This window comes from Panthera pardus, unplaced genomic scaffold (assembly GCF_024362965.1).
Source record: "Panthera pardus isolate Hobbes unplaced genomic scaffold, ASM2436296v1 HiC_scaffold_1, whole genome shotgun sequence".
Lineage (NCBI taxonomy): Eukaryota > Metazoa > Chordata > Mammalia > Carnivora > Felidae > Panthera > Panthera pardus.
Genome location: NW_026526654.1, coordinates 85,079,220 through 85,104,899, shown reverse-complemented (window position 1 = coordinate 85,104,899; position 25,680 = coordinate 85,079,220). Strand labels below are relative to the sequence as shown.

At 43.3% G+C, this 25,680-nt stretch overlaps 1 protein-coding gene across 6 annotated transcripts in view; it reads right to left on the bottom strand.

Annotated features, from left to right (window-relative positions):
- Positions 1 to 19,065, bottom strand: part of LOC109266144 (phospholipid-transporting ATPase IB-like) — a 225,712-nt gene extending 206,647 nt beyond the window's left edge. For 4 of the 6 annotated variants that reach the window (XM_019447931.2, XM_053900764.1, XM_053900771.1 and 1 more), the window contains exon 1: positions 18,900 to 19,065. The gene's annotated coding sequence lies outside the window, so the exon portion shown is untranslated. Of the gene's footprint in view, positions 1 to 7,167; positions 7,703 to 18,801 lie in introns of those variants that run through there. The other 2 variants (XM_019447933.2, XM_019447932.2) reach the window with 2 other exon arrangements.
- Positions 19,066 to 25,680: the final 6,615 nt, after the last annotated feature.

Genomic DNA, 25,680 nt, shown 5'->3' with positions numbered 1-25,680 from the left:
TTGTGAAAAACCGAATGCTTTCTTCCTAAGACTGGTAATGATGCAAGACTGTCCTTCCTCACCGCATATATACAGTATTGTACTGGAGGCTTTATTCAGTGCAAAAAGGCAAGAAAAGTAAAATTCAAAGAGAAAGGAAAGAAAGAAATAGAAGTCTATTGACAAACTATATGATGGCCTACGAAAAATACTCTCAAAGTATCTATTTTAAAAACTGTTCTAGTGTAACATGTAAAAAAAAAAAAAAACAAAAAAAAAAAACCTTGGAAATTAAGACTCCCATCTTCATAAAGAGAAAAAAAAAAGTATGACTAAACTGAAAACCAATGACTCTTCTTACATCCATCAGAGAATTGAGGTCACAGGGCAAATTGCCAGCCCCAAATCTAAAGAGATAGGTGAATACAGAGAACCAGAATTTATCTCTGGAGCCCGTAACTGGCAGAAACATGTAGAGGGTCATTGATTAATTGCAGAAGGCTTAACCATGCCCCAGATTTGAGATAAAGTCCTAGAAGGGGATCTTAAGGAATACCACTAGACTCTCAGGGTTAAGATCAGAGAAAAGTCCCCTCATGCTTCCAGTAAGGGAAAGGGAAAAGGGACCATTGTAAAATATGCTCAGCACACTGTGTTCTCCTCAACAAGGGCTTGTCCTCAAGGAAAAGTGTTTTACCAGAGCCTCATCAACATGGGAGAAGGGAAATACCTAACTTTAGCTCTTTCTAGTCTTCCTGTCTTACTTAAAAGAAAAACACCCTAAAAAGCACTTGTGAAGAACAAAACCAAATCAAAGGATTATCACAGCTGGAAGAAGTGGCTAAGAACCTATTTAAGAAGGAGTCTCTAGAGAAACCAAAATACACAGTGAATCTACAGCTGCATATGGAACAGTTTCCAGGGGTAGGGAGGGGGAGGCTAAAAACTAGCTTAGCAAACTCCTACACATAAAGTGAATGAAAAAAACCCCACATCGGAGTGGGTGGGAAAGGCTGACACCACCTTCTTACAAACCCCACTCTAGGTATGGCAACCCACAATCAGGAGGGAACTCAAAAAACCTGAGCTTCTCCCTGAGGCATGAAGGGTTTGAACCCTACATGTGGCACCTCGACTTTTACCTGCACCTTAGAAAGGAGCCCCCAAAACATCTAGTAGGGCTTGCATCCCTGAGACTCACAAGGCTATGGTGAACTGAGAAAATTGTTCTTAAAAGGTCTCACATGTGCAAACACCCACCCCAGGGCCGAGCACAGAGGCGGCCAACTAAAACGTGCCTAAGCTTTCTGTTAAAGAGATTTATTTTCTCATGTTAACGCACTGGCCTACGGGGCTGACATCTACGTTAACACACATCTGGGGGTCTGCTGAAATTCTCTCCAAATACGGAGGCCTGTGGGCACAGTCTTTGCTCTCCCCCTTTGCCTCACTCCAGCCCTCTGCTATCTCCTAGAGTGGAGCCTGTACCCCCGCCTGGTGACTTCATTTTTACAGCTGGAGGGCTACGCTCATGGGTCCCACTGGACCGTAACCAATGGAGAAAGAGTTTGCACCCAGTTTGCACCCCCAATGTCACAACAGAGAGACAACAGACTGAGGAGCCCAGGCTGTCTGTGAAGCAGGCCAACTAATCTTCACAGGAGTGATCTGAGTGGCAGGGTTCTAATCCAACACATATCTAAAGACTCAGTCATCCTCTCCAGAGACCGTGGAGGGTGGGTTCTGTGTTTGTACTCTGCCACCCTCAGAGCACCAATATTTCCCAGAGGGGAGCTTTTACACACAGCTGGGACCCCAGTTGGTACATCGGTGCCCCAGTTTTTGTGACTGCCACTCAGTGGATGCTGCTTGACTTCCTGGCTCTGGTGGCCAGTGGGGGTTGCATTCCTGGGTCTCATGGGATGGGACTGTAACGATCAGAGAGCTGGTTCTCGGCCAGCACCACTCTCAGGGCGCGTCACAGGCAGCACACGGAAACACATGCCCGGTCGTTCTGCGGAAAAGGCCCATCTGCCGGTCCTGGAGCTTCAGCCTGAGGGCAAGCTACTGGTTTGGCACACAAGGGGCCTGATGAAGTACTCTGCAGGTACAGAAGCTGGTGGATGCTGTCTGTGTGCTCTCCCTCTGCCTCACTCCGGGTTGCCAGTATCTGCCAGAAAGGAGCTGGTACCCTCGCCTGGCACCTCAATTTTTGTGACTGCTTCCCAGGGGACACTCTAGGTTGCCTGGCTCCAGAGACCAGCAGGACTCATGCTTGTGGGTCCCATAAGGCTATAACCAACAGAGAAAGAGTTCTTAACCAACGACCATCCCCAGGGCAGGGCAGAGTGGCAACAGTCTGTGAAACAGGCCTGTTAGCTTTATAGCTGCAGCCTGGGGGACAGCCTTCTAATTAAGCACATGTCTAAGGGCTAACTGGAATCCTCTCCAGAGACCTCAGACGGTGGCACTATCTTTGCAGCTGCTACCCAGGGGACGCTTCTAGATTGCCTGAGTCTGGTGGCCGGGGGAGCTTACACTCACGGTCCTGAAGGACCACATATTTGTATACATTAAAAACTGCCACCTGAGGGTCTATCTACCAAGCAGGAAATAAAGACACTAACTTTAAAAGATGTCTGCACACCCACGTTCAATGCAGCATTATTCACAATAGGCAATATATGGAAACAACCTAAGAGTCCACTGGTGAATGAATAATAAAGAAAATGTGGTGTATATATACACAATTAAACATTATTCAGCCATAACAAAGAGGAAAGTCTTGCCATTGGCAATGACATGGATGGACTTGAGGGCAGTACACTAACTGAATTAAGACAGAGAAAGACAAATACCGTATGATCTCACTTACATGTGGGAATCAAAAACAAAAACAAACAAACAAGCTTGTTCAATAAGAAGACTGATGATGGCCAGAGGTGGCGATGGGAGATGGGCAAATTTTTAAAGAAGGTCAAAAGGTACAAACTTCTGGTTACAAAATAAGTAAATCCTGGGGATGTAACAAGCAACATGGTGACTATAGTTAATAATACTGTATTGCATATTTGAAAGCTGCTAAGAGCAAATCTTGAAAGTTCTCATGACAAGACTGAGTGCCTGGGTCGCTCAGTTGGTTAAGCGTCTGACTCGGCTCAGGTCATGATCTCACGGTTCATGGGTTCAAGCCCCGCATCGGGCTCTATGCTGACAGCTCAGAGTCTGGAGCCTGCTTTGCATTCTGTGTCTCCCTCTCTCTCTGCCACTCCTCTGCTCATGCTCGGTCTGTCTCTGTCTCTCAACAATAAATAAATGTTAAAAAAAAAAAAAAGTTAAAAAAAAAGTTCTCATGACAAGAAAAAAAATTTATAACTATGCATGAAGACAGATGCTAACTAGATTTGTGGGTGATCACTTCGCAATATATACAAATATTGAATCATTATGTTGTACACCTGAAACTAACGTTATAGGTCACCTATATCTCAATTTAAAAAAAAAAAACCACTTAAACATAGAATTACCATAGGATCTGGGAATTCCACTTTTAGATATATACCCAAAAGAATTAAAAGTAGGGACTCAAAGGGTGCCTGGGTGGCTCAGTCGGTTGAGCATCCGACTTCAGCTCAAGTCATGATCTCACAGTTCGTGGATTCAAGCCCCACGTCGGGCTCTGTGCTGACAGTTAAGAGCCTGGAGCCTGCTTCAGATTCTGTTTCCCCCCTCTCTCTCTGCCCCTGCCCTGCTCATGCTCTGTCTCTGTCTCTCAAAAGTGAATAAAGATTTAAAAAAAAATTGTTTTAAGTAGGGACTCAAACAGAAACTTGCACACCAGTGTTCACAGCAGTATTATTCACAATGGCCCAAAGGTGGAAACCATCCAAATGTCCGTCAACAAATGACCTGATAAACAAAATGTGGTATGCACATATAATGGAATATTACTCAGCCTTTAAAGAGAATGAAATTCTGATACATCCTACATGGATGAAACTTGTAAATATTATGCTAAGTGAAACAAGGCAAACACAAAAGGACAAATACTATGATTCCACTTATATGAGGTACCTAGAGTAGTCAAATCCATTGAGACAGCAAAAACTAGACTGGAGGTTACTGGGGACCGGGGGAAAGGGAAAAGGAGAGTTATTGTTTAATGGGTATGGGGCTTCTGTCTGGGATGATGAAAAAGTTCCTCAAATACACAGTGGTGATAGTTGCATGATTTTGTGAATGCATTTAACGCTACTGAATTGTAAGCTTAAAAGTTATTTGACGTAAGAGACTTTTAAAGATAGAAAATAAACTAAGGGTTGATAGAGGGAAGTGGGTGTGGGATGGGCTAGATGAGTGATGGGCATTAAGGAGGGCACATGTTACAATGAGCACTAGGTTTTGTATGTAAGTGATGCATCACTGAATTCTACTCCTGAAACCAATACTGCACTGTATGTTAACTAACCAGAATTTAAGTAAAAATTTGAAAAGAAAAAACACAAAACAAAAAGTGGTTTGAATGGTAGATTTTCTGTGTCTTTAACCACAATAAAATAACAGGCGATAGATATTATAAAACTATTATAATTAAACAGTGACTAGGAACAGAATAAGCCAGGAAAAGTGATCATCTATACTGGAGAATAATGAGTGGCATTATTAAGTCTTCAGGAAAAGAAAGGCCATTCTGTAAATTGTACTGGACTAATTGGTTAACAGTATGGGAGGAAATTATGTCTCTAATTTCCATCACTTACAAAAATACATTTCAGATAGGCTAAATTGTCTAAGTATGAAAAGCAAAATTTCAAATATTTAAAAGGAAGAATGAAATCTGTATGAGATCAGGGTATGGGAAAGATTACTTCAAAAACGTTCAAAAGCACAGACCATAAAGGAAAATACTAATTAATCTGACTTCATGAAAACAAAGAATCTTTTGTGCATTAAAATAGTAAAACAGGCACCTGGGTGGCTTTGTTGGTTAAACGTCTGACTTTTGATTTCAGCTCAGGTCAAGATCTCCAGGTTCATGGAATTAAGCCCCACCTTGGGCTCAGAATAAATAAACATTTAAAAATAATAAAAAATATATATATTTTAAAAAAGAAAAAATAATAAAACATTAAAAAATTTTAAAAACAAACCACATACCACTAGAGTATATTTTAATGCATATAACTGACACAGGTTTTCTACCCAGATGTTTTAAATGATTCCCACAAATCAATAAAAAAATATATAAAAACATAAGGAAAATGTATGAATTGGCAATTAATTTAGAGAAAGATAAAAGCAAAATAAATATATGAAGATAGCTCAAATTCAATCAGGCTAAAGCTAAATACCAAAGAGCATGACAAGGGTGGGTGAGGGCATGGGGCATTAGAAACCCGGAGGGGACAGGTGGGAGTATAAATTAATAAAAGCATTTTAGAGAGTAAGTGAAGACTGCAGGTGTCCCACAATCCAGTACAGTAGTCGCCCCACATCCATGGGCGATGGGTTCCAAGACCCCCAGTGGATGCTTGAAACCACAGAGAGTACCAAGTCTTATAACAACGATGTTATTTGCTATGCATACACACCTATAGAAGTTTAATTTGTAAGTTAGGCAGGGTAAGAGATTAACAGCAATCATGACAAAATAGACCAATTAGACCAACATACTGTAACACAAGTTATGTGGATGTGGTCTCCCTCTCTCTCTCTCTCTCAAAATATCTGAAAGTACTGTACTGGCCTTCTTCTTGTGATGATGTGAGATGTTAAAATGCCCACATGATGAGACAAAGCAAGATGAATGATGTGGGCATCATGACCTAATGTCAGGCTACTAGTGACCTTCTGACCGTGCGTCAGAGGAGGGTCCTCTGCTTCTGGACTGTGGTCGACCACGGATGACTGAAACCATGGAAAGCAAAACCACAGTTAAGAGGGCACCACTGTATTCCCATTTCTAAATGTAACTTTTAAAAAATAACTCATATGTGTATACAAGAAGATGTGAACAAGGATGTGTATTTCAGCACCATTTGTAACAGTGAAAAAAATACGGAAAAATCTCAATGCTTATGAATAAAGAGTTAAGTAAAACCCATCTTAATCATATGATGAAATATTGTGGAGACATTGAAAAGAGTGCTACCAATAGATGATAGATGATTGATATACTAGGTAGAGCTCAAAAATCTAAGAGTGATGTGAAAATGATATATACATTACTCTACTAAATCATTTATGTAAACTTTTAAGAAATATAACTACAATATTGTGTCTTGCTTATGGATCTATACTTTGTAAATATATATTTGTAAATATATGTATGTAAATGTGTTTTTATTTTTCAAAATATTTATTTATTTATTTATTTATTTATTTATTTATTGAGAGAGAGAGAGAGAGAGAGAGAGAGAGAGAGAGAGAGAATATATCCCAAGCAGGCTCTGCACTGTTGGTGCACACAGTCTGACATGGGGCTCAATCCCGTGAGCTCATGACCTGAGCTGAAATCGAGTTGGACGCTTAACCAAATGAGCCATCCAGGTGCCCCTGTAAATGTACCTTTATATGACTAAAACCACACATAACATATTCAGAATGGTAATTACCTGCAGCAGGGGCCATGGGAGGAAAACAGGAGGACTGAGCCTAGAGGTAATGGTTAAAGGTGATTTTTGCTTTGTTTTATGTTCAATTATTTATTTCTAAAAAAAAAAAAAAAAAAATTAAATAAAAAATTAAAAACATAAAAAATAAAATGTTAGAGGTTGTGGTGACAGTCTGTGTGTTTGTTGAATTTTATACACGTGCACAGACACACATCACACAGACTGACTGCAGTGGCATCCACCAGTGACAGTCCAAATTACTGGGATATTTTTAAGCAGTAGGTAACTTACATAGGAATCTATCATCTCACTTTATCTTTCTCTGGCCACTTAGGGTCGAGGACACTGATCCCAGCCTCTCACACCTGTCCTACAAAATTTCAAGGGCAAGAATCTGCGATGAAAGAAAAGGACGGACTCCCTGGGTGAGCCTGGGACATTTGAGAATGGACCCAAGCTCAGTTACTGGAACAGTTGTCCAGCTGCTGCTTAAACGGACAACACAGTGAAACAAAGGACTTCCTAGTTACTCACCAGTCAGGCTACGGACTCCACTTTTGACTGGAAAACTGACCTTTTTAGGGTTAATATCCTGAATGTCTTCCCTCAGCCCAAACAGCTCTAATCGGGGGCAGTGGCCGCTGGGCTTGGCCTGGAGTGAGCCAAAGCCTTCCCAGCTTGCCTCTGGGAGTTCTGACAGTTGAGGGCTCAGCACCGCCCTCCGCACTGCTCTTCTGAGATGGGGCTGCCCACATTCCCCGTCCTTCCACGCTCACCAAGTGTGCTTTCCTTGCCCTCTGAAGTACCTCCCAGGCTTCAACTCAGCCTAGAAGGATAAGAGAGACTTTCCAAGCTTCAGAGCTCATTCGCTTTTCCTCCGAATGGTGAAAAAAAAGTATGTAATGTGCCTTACTAATAGGTGATCACATGAGGATAAGACCATACCTCACTGGAAACAATGTGAACCTAATGTAGATTTGATAACTGATGATTTCTGCCAATAGCATCATAGAGTAAGTCATCGGCTCTCAAACTTTAGAGTCTCAGGAACCCTTCAGACTCAAAAAATAGCAAAGAACCCAAGGAGTTTTCATATATGTGGCATATATCTACTGATATTTACCATATTAGAAATTGCACTGGTACAAACATTCCTTAAAACAATCCAGCACTGCTTACTGAAACTAAATACATAAGCCCAAACCTCTGCCGTCTACTCTAGGATCAATATACCAAACACACACACACACATACACACACACACACAAACACACTACAGGGCAAATTCGTAAGAAGACACATACAAGACATACAAGTTCATAGAGGCAGGAACAGTTGGGAATAACCTAAGTGTGAGTAGAGGAAAAAAATAAGCTGTGGTATGTGAATGCAATAAAGTAATATGCACCAGTCAGAAGCATGTTATATAAAGTAACATGAATAGGTCCTGAAAACCTAATAGTTTATCAGTTAGCCAAATGAGATTTATAGCACAATATCCTTTACATAAAATTGTAAAACTTATACAAAATAAGTATTATATGCTTTTCAAGGAAATATATTCAAAAGAGGGACGACTAGGGCGGGGGAAAACATTAAATACATGAGGGAGTGAGGAGTATGGAAATGCCGGCAGGCAGATAGAGAAAAATCGCTAAGGTAAAATGAAAGAACAAAGATGTAGCTTTTCCGGGCCAATGATTTCGTATTACTAATAAGGAATATGATCAATGGATGACTCCATTCTGAGCACCTGAGATCCTTAAAAAACAAAGCACTTACTTTACGTGAGCAGAAACACTGTTGAGACTTCAGTTAGATTAAATGTTTCTTTAAATGTGAAAACCAGGGGCACTTGGGTGGCTCAGTTGGTTAAGCGTCCAACTCTTGATTTCGGTTCAGGTCATGATCTCCCAGTCATGAGATCAAGCCCTGAATCAGGCTCTGTAGTGAGCATGGAGCCTGCTTAAGATTCTCTCTCTTTCACTCTCTCTCTCTCTCTCAAAAACATACATACATACATACATACATACATACATAAAACTATTCATAGGGCATATATAATAAGTATCCCACAGGAATTCGTGAGTGAGCTGACCTTAAAAGAAACAGTCCATTCTCCTGAATAAGGTTAAACACTATATAATATGAAAGGACAGTTCAAAGAAATGCTGAAAAAAAATAAAATGTCTCTGTTGAACAAATATACTATCACGTTTTTCTAAGTTGGGCTGTCCTGGTATGCAGCAGAGTAATTCTAAATTACATTTCGGGCAAAGTTGTAAGTGCAAGTGAACTACTTTTTAATTAAATATGTGTGAATCTGAAATTCTACACTGATATTTTGTGACATTTTTACAGGATGCAAGATGCTTAAGTACACACAGAAAACTTACAAAACACATCACTTCCGTAACTTCTTTTGATTTTTCTCTGTATTATGCTTTTCCATTATGATATTCCCATAGGCATGTATCCTATATTACATATCTTATAACATACTGTTTGGGAGGCTCTGGAATTACCCGGTTTCCTAAGGAAGAAACCAGAGCAGACCACAGGGAAGCTATAAGCTCTCGTTCAATCACCACGTATTTTGAGCACCTCTTACATGTGATCCGTTGCTTTAGACACGATCATAGAGCGATCTACAGGACAGCTTCAGCGGAGAGCCCCACGACGGACGCAAGGAAAGCTTTCCCAGGCCACTTCCAGCAGCCCCATGCCACTCACCAGCAGACAACGTGGACTCTGCAAACCTTTTGTTCTTTTCCAAGCCAGCTCCCACCTCCAATCACATGACTAGATAATGCTCATGAGCATACGTAACACATACAAACATGAAATCGTGGCTGCTCAACTCGTGATCCTCCAAGCTGTGATATTTCTAGGACGCTACCCGCAAAAAGACCCAAAATCTTGAAATAAACACATTAACGCATCCAACTTACATTTCACTATGGAAATATAACATATAGGTAAAAATGTACGGGCATACTCATTAAGCTGTTCAGATAATGAGAATTTCTAATATGCAAAAAAAAAACACAACACCTCACACTTTATGTGAGTTGATATAAACAAAAGTGATTACTGAAATATGGGGCACCTGGGTGGCTCAGTGGGTTGAGCATCTGACTCCTGATTTCGGCTCAGGTCATGATCCCAGGGTCATGGAATCAGGCCCCATGTCAGGGTTCCACATTGGGCATGGAGACTACTTGAGATTCTTTCTCTCTCCCTCTGCCCTTCTCTGCTCCCCTGCCTCAAATCAATTTTTTTTTTAAAGTGATTGCTGAAATAGTCAAAATCAATGATTATAAGAACACTGAGGTTTTCTGCTGTTCATAAGATTACATGACTAAAATAACAGAAGAAAGAGAATGAGCAAATCATAAGTATATCCTGAGTCCTCTGGGCTATGGGGTGGCCAAGTGCTGAGGGGCTTCTCCTTCATGCTGGACAGCTGTTATCACCTCCTAAAGTGGAACAGGCACCTCCCACCACTCCACAAAAAACAGGTGATACCAGGTTACCTTGTAGTATAGACTTTGCTAAAGTCTTAGTACTAAATTAGAACAGAGCAGGGAGCAACTTGGAATTCAATATCAGACATCATTGCTCAAGTGTATGAGCAAATGGTCCCCAAGCCATAGCTTCACATAAGGCTAGCCTGGAAGTCTCTCTCCTTAGCCCTGACCTATAGCATCACTGATGAGAATACTTATCTCCTGGAGAGGAGGGTACTTGGGTCCTGTCTTTGATCCTCAAGTCATGGGCCCTGATCCCTTCTCTGGACCAGCCAGGAAAAGCAAAATAGGGAAAAAAAAAAAAAAAAAGGAAGAGACAGTCACTAGTTCAGCAGAAGTGACCTGCCCATGGCCAAGGTAACTACAGGAGCCAACTGTCTCTTCAACTTCTAGTCAATTCTCCCTATACTGTCCGAGTTGTCTTCCCTGGATTCTGTGGAAATAAATGAAGACCAACCAAATGAGAACAGGCAAAGTCCATTTCTTCTGAGCTTGCTCTAGCAAGGCAGACACCCACCATCACTCGCACTTTGGCAGGGCTGAAAAGCAGGCAGCAAAGTGATAAATTTTCACAGTGGAGGAGAGGGATGGCTCTAGGTGTGCCCCAACTCAAGGCTGTTGACATGGGGATGTGTAGGCGGGCTTCCAAAAAGTAGGCATCCCATGCAATTGTTAGGCGTGCACATTTGGCTTTTCCCCAGTTGGTCCTAAAGTGGAAGCGGACACAAAAATTGCAGCTCTCAGTTAGGAATCAAAGCCTGGTCATCCGGGGGCCAACGGATACAGTGGTTCTTGTTTGGCTTCCGGGGCTGTTACTGGTCTGCCTTCCTACAAGTATGACTTGTAGATATTGGGCTGGCTTCCTGGGCTAGTTGCTGCAGATAGTGGTCAGGGTTCTACTGTTAAATTAGGTCTGGCCATCATGTTTGTACATTCCACCTCTCAAGTCAAAATTCTCTGGCTCCCCATGGCCTACGGGATCAAGAACAGAGTCTTTAACAGAATACATCCGACCCTTCACCAACTGGCCCCTTAGCTGGTCTTCTGTCCTGTCCCTCCATCCTTTCACGTGAGGATCAAGACACTGAACCGTCCTCAGCACATGGAGCCCCTTCACACCTGACTCCTCCACAGGTACAGACCACCTAATACTGCCCTCCCTTGGCAAACCTCGCTCGGATGTCCCCTCTTCTCTGCAGCCTTCCCTGATCTTCCCGCTGTTCGCTGTGACCCTCTCCACTCTGCCCCTACCTCTACGTCAGCACTGCCAGCTAGTTATGATTTCTCGGTACACGTGTCTGATCACCAGGCCAGACGCTGACTTCCCCCAGGGCTGAGACTGTCTCATACTTTGTGTTTGGATCTAGCAAGAAGGAGTGCAGTGTGAGTTTGCTCAGTTAATGAACAAATAAGCACACCTCTTATTGATAAGTATCTTGTATGGCTCACGAGAAGGCAAGAGCAAACAAAGGATGGATTCCTCTGTAAGGCCGTCTGCCACTGATGGACAGAACAAATATACGGCTCTTTCACACACACACAAAGTGGTTTATTTTTCGTCCTTCCCTTCCTGTGCCTCATCATTCCCAGGGGAATTACATACATGTGAATATATGGTTTTAATCTCTTCCTACCACCACATTTAAGTTATCAGAGTATCAGTTGATGAAGTGATGTCAGCCCTTCATGTGCCATGACAGCTTGCTTCTGAGTCACTATCCTCGTCTCAAATGTGGAAGGTTTGCTTCCCTGGATGAACCTGAAGGGGAACATCTCATGAGTTCACTGCGCTTGGAAATCAGCACTTTGAAACAGTTAGCTTCCATCCCCTAAGTCTGTATTTTTCAAGTGGAACATCACTTATAGCAAATCCTGTAACTGGACGAAGTGTAACGTAAGCCCAGGTGGCGGAAGGCAACCTCTTGAACACACTGAGGGAGAGATAAAGCGGCTCGACCCCATATGCTCCTCCACACCACACCCAGCTTCGAGCCCCTCATCAGCTCTCAATAGGATGCCACGACCACGTGATGGGTTACAGTGGAGAGAAACTGACTGCGAGGCAGGCCGTCCTCCTAGACTGTCCACCGGGAGACTTGATGCCCACTCTCATATTAGTTCGGTAGGACCGCCCCAACAAAATGCCACAGACTACATGACTACATGATATAAATCTTATTTTCTCACAGTCCTGGAGGCTAGGAGTCCAAGGTGGTTTCTCCTGAGACCTCTCTCCTTGCCTTGCAGACGGCCCCCTTCTTGCTGTGTTCTCACGTGGTCCTTCCTCTGTGGACACACATGCTGGTGGCTCTCTGTGGATTCTAATCTCTTCTGACAAAGGATACCAGTCACAGTGGAGTAAGGCCCACTCTAAAGGCCTCATTTTAACATAATTACTTCTTGAAAGGCCCTATTTCCAATTATAGACACATTCTGAGGTACTAGGGATTGGGACTTCATTATACAAATGGGGGGGGGGAAGAAGGACATAATTCAACCCATAACAATTGTCAAGGGGTCAGGTGTCTCTGAGGCTTTAGCAGCCAAGGAGCTTAGTACCAATCAAGGTGCTCATTTTCTGAATCAGGGGCATTTTAAGAGAATCCCTGACACAAAGAATAGGGAGCTTCCACCTCCAGCCTCTGGGTCCCCAGGCATTGTCACCATCTCTTCTCCAAGGTACCTGGTGGGTAAGCGTAGGATATCCTAAGGACTTATCACATTTTCCTCCCTAAGATAAAGCTTGGCTTACTCGTCTTTGGTGCCCTGGTTACCATCACAGCTCCTGGCGTCTCAAAAAATTACTTACAAATGTACTTTCTTTGCAAACCATGAAAGCGAAGAAAACTGGGGAGGGTGGGAGAAGCAGAAGAGGGTGCCACAAGGGAGTCAGAGAGGGTGGGCCAGAAAACACTCTACCGTCCCTTCGCTTTTGCAGTGACCTCCCTGTACAGAAGCGCTCACTTCCAAGTCACCGCAAGACGCGAGGCAATTTCCAGTTTGAAACTGTGCATGGAAAACAACAAAAATGCTAGCTTTCCTAGGATGCTCTCACACTTATTTAAAACTCACGAGGCTCGAGGGTTAGTGTCTATGTGTTTGACCACAAAAAGGCAGGAACACAGCGCGCTCGCCTTCCAGGGAAAACCAGCAGTATACTTGCACTGGACGAACCTAACTGTCAGTCTTAGGACACAAAGTGGTCCATGTCAACTCTTTAGAAGTGAAACTTGGAGAAAGATCTGACCAAGAGAAGGTGAAACCACTTAAGGGCAATGGGGGTCACCTGGGTTGTGAGACCTGATGGGAATAACGAAGGAGAATGAAGACAGACGAATAGGCTGGTAAACTCTGAACTGAAGTTCTACCTTTCTGGTGAGGACTGGCCATTGTTATGTAGGGACATTTGCCTTCAGTTCACTTCCTAGTATTCTCTAGTCTGTACTTTTACTTTAAGCATGCTCTTTCCAGCCTCCCCTTTAAAGACTGCTATGAGGGGCGCCTGGGTGGCGCAGTCGGTTAAGCGTCCGACTTCAGCCAGGTCACGATCTCGCGGTCCGTGAGTTCGAGTCCCGCGTCAGGCTCTGGGCTGATGGCTCGGAGCCTGGAGCCTGTTTCCGATTCTGTGTCTCCCTCTCTCTCTGCCCCTCCCCCGTTCATGCTCTGTCTCTCTCTGTCCCAAAAATAAATAAAAAACGTTGAAAAAAAAATTTAAAAAATAAAGACTGCTATGGATTGAACTATGTCCTTCAAAAAGATATGTTGGTGGCCTATGCCTGGTATCTGAGAGCATGGCCTAGTGTGGACATAGGGTCTTTGCAGATGTAATCAAGTTAAGATGATGTCATTAGGTGGATCCTAACCCAACAGAACTGGTATCCATATAAGAGGGGAAATGCCGGGGCGCCTGGGTGGCTTGGTCGGTTAAGCGACTTCGGCTCAGGTCATGATCTCTCACGGTCCGTGAGTTCGAGCCCCGCGTCGGGCTCTGTGCTGACAGCTCAGAGCCTGGAGCCTGCTTCCGATTCTGTGTCTCCCTCTCTCTCTGACCCTCCCCCATTCATGCTCTGTCTCTCTCTGTCTCAAAAATAAATAAACGTTAAAAAAAATTTTTTAAAAATAAATTAAAAAAAAAAGAGGGGAAATGCCATATAAAGTCAGAAACACAAAGAGAATGCCATGTGATGATGGACAGAAAGACTGAAGTGACATATCTACCAGCAAGGGAACACCAAGAAATGACAGCCACTGCCAGAAACCAGGAAGAGGCAGGACAGGATTCTATTCAGAATCTCAGATGGAGCCCAGGTCTATGGACACCTTGATCTCGGACTTGCATCCTCCAGAGCTGTGAGAACACATTTCTGTTGTTTGAAGCCATCTGGTTTGTTGTGCTCCAAGAAACTGACACAAAACTTCAGGATACAACAGCTCTAAGGAACTGATATGAAGACAAACGTCCTGGAAGCAGTGTCTATACCGGCCAACCTTACTTCATCAACTCCCATGAGCCATTCAACTTAATGAAATTTGCCTGCCATCACTCCACGGAAACCGCTTGCAAAGATCACCAATGTCCTACTTGTCAGAAGCTCCGATAGAACCTTCTTAGAACCCATGTCGCTTCTTGGCAGCATCCTCTTCCTCTGCCCATCTCCTAAATATCAATGGTCAGCATAACTCTGTCCTGGTTCCCTTTCTTTCTCATTTGAAGCCCTCCTACTGCTAGAGCCCATCCATTCTTCAACACCCAGGTGATCATCATAACCATGAGAGAAGCCCAAAGTCAAATCACCCTAAATCTCTTCCAGCTTACATTTTCTATTAAGCCGAGAAATGGTTTCTACAATCTACCCTGCTGCCAGAAACCGAACATCCTTCAGCTTACTCTCTTACTCTCCACACATCTAACTTATAAACAATTTCCTCTTAAATACCTTCCCATTAGCCATTGCCAAAAGGCTACTGTAAGCCACTTGTTCCTCTCCTGCACTGTTGCAAGACCCTCCTACCTCTAGTTATGCTCTATACTACGATGCTTCTTTCTTTCCAAAATACAAATACAATGCTACTCTGCTTAAAAACACTACTGCCCTTGGGGCACCTGGGTGGCTCAGCTGGTTGAGCGTCCGACTTTGGCCCAGGTCATGATCTTGCGGTTTGTGGGTTCGAGCCCCGTGTCGGGTTCTGTGCTGACAGCCCGGAGCCTGGAGCCTGCTTCAGATTCTGTGTCTCCCTCTCTCTCTGTCCCTCCCCTGCTCGTGCTCTGTCTCTCTCTGTCTCTCAATAATAAATAAATGTTTAAAAAAAGTTAAAAAAACAAACAAACAACAACAACAAAAACACTACTGCCCTCAAAATGGAGTCCAAGCTCCTTAACAAGAGTGTTCTATGACCTGACCCCTGGTTACTTACCTGATCTTGCCTCTCACCCTCCATGTTCCAATTAGATTACACATTGAACAACTTTCGGGTCCGTACACACTCTATTCACCTCCTTGCCTATAAACTGTGGCATGTGATACCTCACAGACCGTAATTCCCATAAGGACAAGAAACGTGTCTAATTCAACATTCTATCTCCAATGCCAGGCAGTGTGCCTGAAAACTGGCAGGTGTTCAACACTTGTTAAAAATGGGAACGTACTTGTACATGTTCCGCCTCAGAGCCTTCTCAGAAGCTGAAGTGGAAGGCCACTGGTCTGTTCAAACTCTACCTAGAAACATGGGAGAATTGCTGTTTCCTCTGCTCCCCAGACCCTGTCACCATGCCCCCTCTAAGGGCAAACCTTTACCACTGGCAGAAAGCAGACTTCTATCCTTCAAACAAGTAGTTCAAGAAGACATGCGGAACATTCCCGGTGGAATGGAGTTCCCACTGACCACAGTAGTGACCCTGAGAACAAACACACTGTTATAGTAGCTGTTCCTCACTCCATCACTGTCTCCTTATCCCCACCCCTCACTCACGCTTTGTAAGGTGTTACCCAATGGTTCAGCAGTTGAATCTGCAATACTTTGAAAAAAAAAAAAATCCACATTTGGAGCTCTGTTAAGATTTGCAGCTTAAAATAAATTCAGGGGCGCCTGGGTGGCTCAGTCGGTTGAGCGTCCAACTTCAGCTCAGGTCATGATCTCACAGCTCATGGGTTTGAGCCCCACGTCGGGCTCTGTGCTGATGGCTCAGAGCTTGGAGCCTGCTTCGGATTCTGCATCTCCGTCTCTCTCTGTCCCTCCGCCACTCACACTCTGTCTGTCTCTCTCTCAAATATAAATAAACATGTTAAAAAAATTAAATTCAAATGTTCAGAAACTTTAAAAATGCACTCCTGGGTAACTTGAGTTAAATGAGAAAATAAATAAGAAATTATAAACCGTTTAGGATAATCATTAGCGAATGAAACGTCCTTGGTATCCAAACCTGTGGCTATAGCAATCTTTAGGTCTCGACAGTTCACCACTGTAAGTAGTGGGTAGAGAAATCTTTATTGATAGAGTAGGATCTGAGCTGGTTTTCCCAAAATAAATACATTATCAAAGCCCTTACCCCCAGAAATCCTCCTCACTGGTTTACTGGGGCCAGAGTAAGGACCTCCAACACTGAATCTAGGAAGAAGAATCTAGAGATTGTGTTGACATTTGATGGTCTGAAATTAAAATCATAATGACATCAATAAAGACTCTATGATGCATAATGATGCACCTTTCCACTGACTACATGTAAGAACTACTCAATAGTGATTAACAGTATGTACTTGGAAATAACACATCCCTGAGACCAAATCCCAGCCCAGCCACTGATTTTGCAGCTTTGGGCAAGTTTTCTTAATTTTTTTCTGAAACCCAATTTCCTCATCTATATGCTGAAGATAAGCTATTGCTATGGGTTGTTACAAATATTAAGATTGAATATGTATAGCATTCAGCCCAATTTCTGATGCATATACATTGATTAAATAATATTTATTGTTATTACATCTCATTTCATTTCTCCAGAAAGGTTAAGTAAATTGCCTAAAAAGGGAGCGCTAGAATTGGAGCCAGGCTCCTGAATCAGTCTTGACTTCATGGGTTTTTTTATACGTTATGATTTCTAAACCCAGTACAACACAAATTTGCTCACGATGCTAAACATATACAGCCAAGTTTTTTTTCCTTTTGTTTCTTTTCACTTGGTTCGCCTTATAACCACACACAGATTATGAAGCTTATCCAATTCTCACAGTGCATGGAGAGCCAGAGCGAGCAGTTAACTTTAACATCCTGGAGCCAACACTGACACTGATAGGCTAATGTTGACCTTGTGACCTTGATAGGCACATTATCTGTTTATATTCCGATCCCTGACAAACAACACCAGACTGATTTTGGTTCCCGGCAAAACCTGGATAGATAGGCTGGAGCCACCCTACTCAAGGTCACTAACTCATTCTCTGTATCATCAAACACAAAGTCGAGAATTACACAGAGGGAAGATAGGACAAAACCAGTATCCATGAACTCCAGGTTGTATGGGTTCAGAGATTTATTAGTTCTCTGAATCAATGCTAAGTATCAGTTTCCTGTGGCTGCAGTAACAAATTATCACGAACCTGGTAGCTTAAAACACCAGAAATGTATTCTCCCACAGCTCTCGAGGCCAGAAATGCAAAATTAGTTGTAGTGAACCAAAAATCAAGGTGTCCACACAGCACCTTGCTCCCTCTGGAGGCTCTAAGGAAGAATCTGGTCCTTGTCCCTTCCAGCTTCTGATTGCCGACACTCCTTGGCTTGTGGCCATACCACTCCAATCTCTGCTTTTGTCTTCACATGGCCTTCTTCTCTTTTTCCTGTGTCCAGTCTCCCTCTGCCTCCCTCTTAAAGGATTGTATTTAGGGCCCACGCATCTGATCCAGGACAACCTCTCCCATCTCAAGAGCCTTTTTGTTTTTTTTAATCACAGCTGCGAACTCTTTTCTAAATGAGGTAACTAACATTCACAGGTTCCAGGCATTAGGATGTGGCTATCTTAGGGAGTGGGGTGCATGTTTCAGCCTACCACAATGGGCTTGTACCTCCCAAAACGCAGCATCTAAGTAATCCATCAGTCTTGCTTCTAAGATGTAAAATGGGCCCGCCTAATCACAAATCTACATTCTTTCCCAAGATTTAACCGGAAACACCTGAAGACTCAAGCATGATCCCTAAAAGAGCTGAACTTTTGCTCCTACGGTTCTTCATGCAAGAGTGCTGGGTGTCTGGTGAGCTGCCCCTGTGCAACCATTTAATACTTGCCCGATGAGTCTTCTCGTACATACACCATTGACTGCCTTCGTTTCCTCTAGCACGGTAATTAGTGGAAAGAATACATTATAGGGAATATACAGCCTTAAGAAGAAATGTTTTTGCAATGCGTAGCTTAAAAAAAAAAAAACAACAAAAAACAGAGCAAATCTCGTAAAGGGCCTCTGGGAAAGTAAAGCTGTCCCCTGCACAGCCTTCCAGAAGCTGACCCTCCGAATAGGGAGATAAAGCGGGAACACAAGCACCGACAACACAAGCTGCCACGGAACGAACGCAGGGCTCGCTTTCCCCAGTGGCCGGTGATGCGGAAAGCCAACCTCTCTGCTTCTCGCTCTTCCCCCCGCCCGGGCCACAAACAACCCCGTGAGAGAAGTGCTGGCACTCGCCCCGCTCACAGATGAAGTGGGTGCCAGGAGGCCAGGTCGTCAGCCAGTCACCGGACTTGAAGTGACCCAGCCGGCGCTGCCGTGTCCCCAGAGCGCCCAGCCACTACCTCTCTCGCGCCCGCGTTTCTCTGCAGAGGGCTCGCAGGCGGCCCCGGTGCGCTAGTTCGGACGAAGTGCGGGACAGGGATGTCGCGGGCGGCCGGGTCCGCAACCTGGCGTCGCACCACACGGCCGGCTCGGGGGACTGCGCCCAGCGCGCACTCCAGCCGGACTCGGGGCCGCGCCCGCCACCGACGCACCCGCGGCTCGGCGGCCTTTGAGCCTCGGCTAGGGGGCCGCGCGCGCGCACGCGCACACGCTCACGCAAAGGCGCGCACGCGCACACCCGTCAAGGGCTAGACCCTGAACTGCCGGAGCTTTGGAGGTGGGCCTCCGGGGCCGCCGTTGTCCGCTCGGCCGGGCGACACCGACGGTCGCGCGTGTCTTAGCCCTATGCTCCCAAATGTGAGCCGCGCTCTGGGTGTGCTGACGCTCCGTCCTCGGATCACCGCTTGCAAACCCCAGAAGAGGGCGGAAGCGTCAGGTTTCTGTCCCCTGCGCCTTTTTTTCTCACCCGCCCACCGCCGACCGGACCTTCGCGCCGCCGACTTCTCCAGAGCTTCGCCCGGTCTGAGGTTCGGGGTGCGTGCTGTCTCTGCAGCCCGCCGAGCCACGGGCCTGAGGACAGCTTGTGCTGCACCATGGGCACCTCTGGCCCTGGCTGCAACGCGGGGGATCCCAGCCTTCGGACTGGAAACCTGGCAAGAAACAACACGACGGAAAAAAGATCTCGAAACTTGAGCCGGCTCAGAAAAGGTGGTTGTTTGGTGGTCATACGGATCTAATAGTCTCGGGGATAGTGGAGTATGAGAGTTCTTGGGGTGTCCGGTGTAGCTGGTAGGAATGTCAGGCCGCGAACTCTGTCTGGTGAACAAGAAATATCGAGCCTCTTAATATTCTGGATCTCAGTTAATTTCTGACTCCTCGGAACCACAGCCAGTCACCGTTTCCCGCTCCCATCGAATCGGCTGGTTACAAAATAAAAATTACCCCAGTCCTTCTTGGGGTTACCAGGGATTAGACCAAATTCTGACCTGGCGGGGAAATTCATGGTTTAGTTGCCTACCAAAAGACACATTGCCAGTAGGTGACAGGATTCACACCCAGTGTTCCTGGACTCCAGAGGTTGTACTCTCAACCAAGATACTAGATCTCTTTCTGCGATGTTTAGCCTCAGCCCTGTTTGAAACCAGGTTGGATCACAGTGCTCTGAAGCATAAAGGACACGACCAGAAGTCAGAAGGTGACCTAAAACAAGACTCTATAGTTCTCTGATCTTCAGTTTCCTCTGGATGAAATGGGGTTAACGTCCAAGGTCCAGGAATTCTAGGGAGGGTAACTGTTCGTTTGAAGACCACCCTCCAGCTCATCCTAATGATGGCTCCTGGCCGACAGATTTTCAAGCATAGGTGCAGCAGCTCCAAGGTGAAGTGGCCTCATTGATGCAAAGCTAGATTCTATACCACTCAACTGGTACGCAAGGACAGGTGAGAAATGCTAATGGTGCAAAGGAGGCAAAGGAGGGAGCTACCCACTCCCTCCACTCCCTCTCCACCTCCCCTCAAACAGACATAGACAACGTAACTGTGCCACATGGGAAGAGAGGCTGACCCTTGAGACAATGAGTCTAGTCAAAATGCTACTGATCATTTCAGAGAGAACCCTCACATCATATATGATTGAGTACCAGCTCCTCCTGGAATTAGCAGCAGTCCAGCTGAATTTACATTTCACTTTCCAAAACAAATGTAACCAGAAGAAGAAGAAGAAGAAGAAGAAGAAGAAGAAGAAGAAGAAGAAAGAGCAAGACCTTACAGGCACTGCTTAGGCACATTCACTGACTTCCTTGAAGCTAGAGGCCAGTGACACACAAAAGTGTAGACGTGGGCAAGTTTTAAGTGAAATCTGTAGCTATTCTCTCCCTCTCTGTGGGGGCCTTAGTTGGCAAGTCAGAACAGATTCCTGAAGAGGGTTCTGGTTGTGTGAAAACTGATTTGCAGACAAAGGCTTGCACTCCCCTGAGGTCAGAGGGAGTTTTCTTAAATTTAAGATATAATCAAAATGGTTCCTATTATAACAGACCCTTGGATGCAAATGAACAGCTTTGCTCAGTCACTCAAATGGCAGGCTCATTTAGGCATAAAATCAATCGCTGTGTTATTTATGTATATGTTCATGTGAAATTTTACATTTCATTCCAAATAGGAAAGAGATTTTTAATTGCTTCAGTTTGTACATTTTCACCTAAAATCCAAAGTATGCAGAAGGGAAATTCCATTTAAAGGCAATTTGAATGAATGGATGGATGGATGGATGGATGGATGAATGCAGTTGCCCCAATCTTATAGAAACCCTGCCTCTTTTCACTTCTGGGCCCTTTTATAGGCTGCAGGGAATAGGAATTCACCTAGCCTATCCCCCAGAACTCTTGGGTAATGGAAATTTAGGCTGAGTTCTAGACAGATCATGTTGACCCATTCTGATCTTTCAACTCACTGGAGATAGGGATTTCACAGTCTACTCCATAAACCACCTCCGTGTTTAATAACCCTCATCTTTGGAATTGTTTTCCTGGTTCTAATCCAGTCCCTCCTCCAACAATTTAGCATTACGGAACCTTAGATCTAGAAAATAACCTTAAAGGCTGTTGTATTAGTTTTCCAACAAATTTAATGGATTAAAACACACAAATTTATTATTTTCCAGTTCTGTACATTAGAATTCCAACAGAAGTCAAAAACAACACAAGTCATAAAAGTCAAAGTGATAGCAGGGATGCGTTCCTTTTTGGAGGCTATGTATGGAGGCAGGGTGCTCTTTTCTTGCCTCTTCTACCTTTTAGAAGGTATTCCTTGCTTTATAGCCCCTTCCTCTTTCTTCAAAGCCAGGAATGTTGTGCCTCTCTGCCTGTTATTCACATCATCCTTTGACTGTGACGTCAGCCAGGAAACATTGTCTGGTTTTAAGGACATGTGATTAGATTGTTCCCTCTATAATTCAGAATAATCTCCCCATTCAAGGTCCTTACCTTCTTCACATGTATAAAATGCCTTCTGCCATGTAAGATAACACTCAAAGGTTCTATGATAGGACATAGACATTGTTGGGGGTCATTATTCTACTTACCACAGTCATCACTTCTAATTCTTTTCTATAAGAAGGAATTCCCTGATGGATGCTCCTCTAATCTGAATACTTCCACAGATGGGTAGGTTATTACTTCACCAGGCTGCAAAGGGTAATAATGTTGACCAACCCTAAATGTCAGAATATTCTTATGTTCAGTCCTTGTAGTTCCCATGCATAGTTGTCTTAAGAAGCACAGGAGAAAACCTAAACCAGTATCCCCACTTATACAATCCACCATATGAAGTTCTTAAAATAAGAGAAGACAGCCAGAAGTTTTCCCTTTTATTCATTAGTTGAACAAATTGGATACCTATTGTATGTGGGTGCTATTCTAGGCACCCACAGTGATTAATCAGCCAGCCAAAGTCTCCAATCACATAATGCATTTCTTCTAGTAAAGGAAACAGATGGATAATCCAATAGACAACCTTAGCATCACCTTGAATACCACCCAAGGGTATCAAAATAATTTTTGAAAGAATTTGATATATATTAAAAAACATCATGTTTAGCCGACCTGATACTCTATATGGAAAACCCAAAAGATTCCACCAAAAAAACTGCTAGAACTGATCCATGAATTCAGCAAAGTCACAGGATATAAAATCAATGCACAGAAATAGGTTGCATTCCTATACACCAACAATGAAGCAACAGAGAATCAAGGAATTGACCCCATTTACAATTGCACCAAAAAACATAAAATACCTAGGAATAAACCTAACCAAAGAGGTGAAAAATCTATACACTGAAAACTATAGAAAGCTTATGAAAGAACTTGAAGAAGACACCACACAAAAAGGAAAATATTCCATGCTGATGGATTGGAAGAACAAATATTGTTAAAATGCCAATACTGCTCAAAGCAATCTACATATCAATGCAATCCCTATCAAAATATCACCAGCATTCTTCACAGAGCTAGAACAATCCTAAAATTTGTACAAAACTAGAAAAGACCCCAAATAGCCAAAGCAATCCTGAAAAAGAAAACCAAAGCAGGAGGCATCACAATCCCAGACTTCAAGCTGTATTACAAAGCTGTAATCATCAAGACAGTATGGTACTGGCACAAAAACGGACAGGCAGATCAATGAAACAGAATAGAGAACTCAGAAATAGACCCACAAATGTATGGTCAACTAATCTTTGACAAAGAGTAGGAAAGAATACTCAATGGAATAAAAACAGTCTCTTCAGCAAATGGTGCTGGGAAAACTGGACAGTGACAGGCATAAAAATGAACCTGGACCACTTTCTTAACACCATACACAAAAATAAACTCAAAATGGATGAAAGACCTAAATGTAAGACAGGAAGTTATCAAAATCCTAGGGGAGAAAGCTGGCAAAAACCTCTTTGACCTTGGCCACAGCAACTTCTTACTCAACACGTCTCTGGAGGCAAAGGAAACAAAAGCAAAAATGAACTTTGGGACATCATCAAAATAAGAAGCTTCTGCACAGCAAAAGAAACAATCAGCAAAACTAAAAAGCAACCGATGGAATGGGAGAAGATATTTGCAAATGACATATCAGATAAAGGGTTGGTATCCAAAATCTATAAAGAACTTTTCAAGCTCAACACCCCAAAAACAAATAATACAATGAAGAAATGGGCAAAAGACATGAATAGACACTTTTCCAAAGAAGACGTCCAGATGGTTAGCAGACACATGAAGAAATGCTCAACATTATTCATCATCAGGGAAATACAAATTAAAACCACAGTGAGATACCACCTCATTCCAGTCAGAATGGCTAAAATTAACAACTCCGGCAACAACAGATGTTGGCAAGGATGTGGAGAAAGAGGATCTCTTTTGCACTGCTGGTGGGAATGCAAACTGGTGTAGCCACTCTGGAAAACAGTATGGAGGTCCTTCAGAAAGTTAAAAATAGGACTACCTTATGACCCAGCGATTGCACCACTAGGTATTTATCCAAGGGATACAGGTGCGCCGATTCATAGGGTCACATGCACCCCAATGTTGATAGCAGCACTATCGACAACAGCCGAAATAGGGAAAGAGCCCAAATGTCCATCGACAGATGAATGGATAAAGAAGATGTGGCATATATATAATGAAGTATTACTCGGCAATCAAAAAGCATGAAATCTTACCATTTGCAACTATGTGGATGGAATTAGAGGATATTAATTAACATCCTCTAATATAAAATTAGTCATCATATAAAATAATGAGTAATTTTCCATTAGCAAAATTTGTTAGAGAAAGACAAATGTATGATGTCACTCATGTAGAATCTAAGATGCAAAACGGATGAACATAAGGGAAGGGAAGCAAAAAGAATATAAAAACAAGGAGGGGGGCAAAACATAAGAGACTCTTAAATACAGAGAACAAACTGAGGATTGCTGGAGGGGTTGTGCGTGGGGGGATGGGCTAAATGGGTAAGGGGCATTAAGGAAGACACTTGTTGAGATGAGCACTGGGTGTTATACATAGGGGCTGAATCACTGGAATCTGCCCCTGAAATCATTACTGTACTATATGCTAACTAACTTGGATGTAAATTAAAAAATAAATAAAAAATTTTTTAAAAATAAATAATATTGTGTTCATTAAAAAAAGTTTTAATATGGCTAATTAAGTAACATGAAATATGAAAAATGTAAACTCTCAGTGATCCTAACAGTAAGCGGCTAAAAACAACAACAAAAAACAATGTCCACAGCCATACAAAACAATTCGTTAGTAACCATTCCAGGTACTGAGATATCAAGTCCTTTGTCTGAAAGCAGGCAACTAAAAAAAAAAAAAAGAATCAAACATTTATCCTAGTTTTTGTGTACAAATGCAGCAGCCCTAGTTGATTAAAGAAAATGTTTTACACAAAATGTGGAAAATATTAAACTTAATTAGAATGTCGGCTTTTTACAACATGTAATGAATGGTCTCACTCAAGCACAGGTCATCAATGAAGGAAACCATTAGATGAAAGTGTGATGGGAGCTTCATGGTGGAAAGATCGGCTGTCACCACCTGATCCATCAAGCCATAACTGTGATTAATCGTGCTTCCAAAGATGGCCCCGATGACATCGCCCATCCCTTTTCCTAATGTGACCTGCGACCACCCCATCAAGAGCTAGAGTCTCTTCCCAGTCATTTTGATTTAGACTGGTCTTATGGCTTGTTCTGACCAATGGAATGAGGTGGAAGTCATGCTAAGTGTCTTCCAAGGCTGGGCCTTCAGAGACCTGCAACTTCTGGCTTTATCACTTCGAACACACCCTCTTCAAAGCCAGTTGTCTCATAAGACAACCCAGAGACCATTGTGCCATAAGGAAGCCCAAACTAGCTATGTGAAAAGAGAGGCTACATGGATGAAAGCTGACGAGCCAGACATGAAACCTTGTTGCACATACGACCCCAGCACAGCCACGAGCTGAATGCTGTAGAATGAATGATCCCAGCCAATGTTGTATGGATGATCAGGAAAAACTGCCCAGCCAAGCCCTGCCCAAACCATTATATGTGGAATTGTAAGCAAATAAAAGGGTTATTGTTCTAAGCCAAAAAAAAAACACACAAACAAACAAACAAACAAAAAACAACAGCAACAACAAAAAAAACTGTCTAGCAATTATGGTGGGGCAGGTAAAACTGGTTAGACCTTTATACATGTATTTTATA